We start from the raw sequence: 284 nt of genomic DNA, 5'->3' as shown, positions 1-284 counted from the left end.
GTAGATAAGAGTTCTGCTTTTACTTGGAAACTGAAAATGCTTTTCAACTTCATCAGATGGGAATTTAAGTATCTTTGCTTTGCTGGCGTTCTTAAACAAGAAATGTATTGTCAGAAAAGGGGGAAAGGAGTTTATTAAAAAGTGAAGATATGCAATCAGAGAGTTAGTAATAAGCAATTCTCAATCAGGATTCCATATAAGTTAAATATGATGAATTATATTAGAATAATAAAGCAGAAAGTAGAGTGATATTGAGGCAACATAAGCTTCAGGGAAAGTTGATA

This window comes from Propithecus coquereli, unplaced genomic scaffold (genome assembly GCF_000956105.1).
Source record: "Propithecus coquereli isolate 6110/MARCELLA unplaced genomic scaffold, Pcoq_1.0 Scaffold225, whole genome shotgun sequence".
Lineage (NCBI taxonomy): Eukaryota > Metazoa > Chordata > Mammalia > Primates > Indriidae > Propithecus > Propithecus coquereli.
This window is presented reverse-complemented; position numbering follows the sequence as displayed.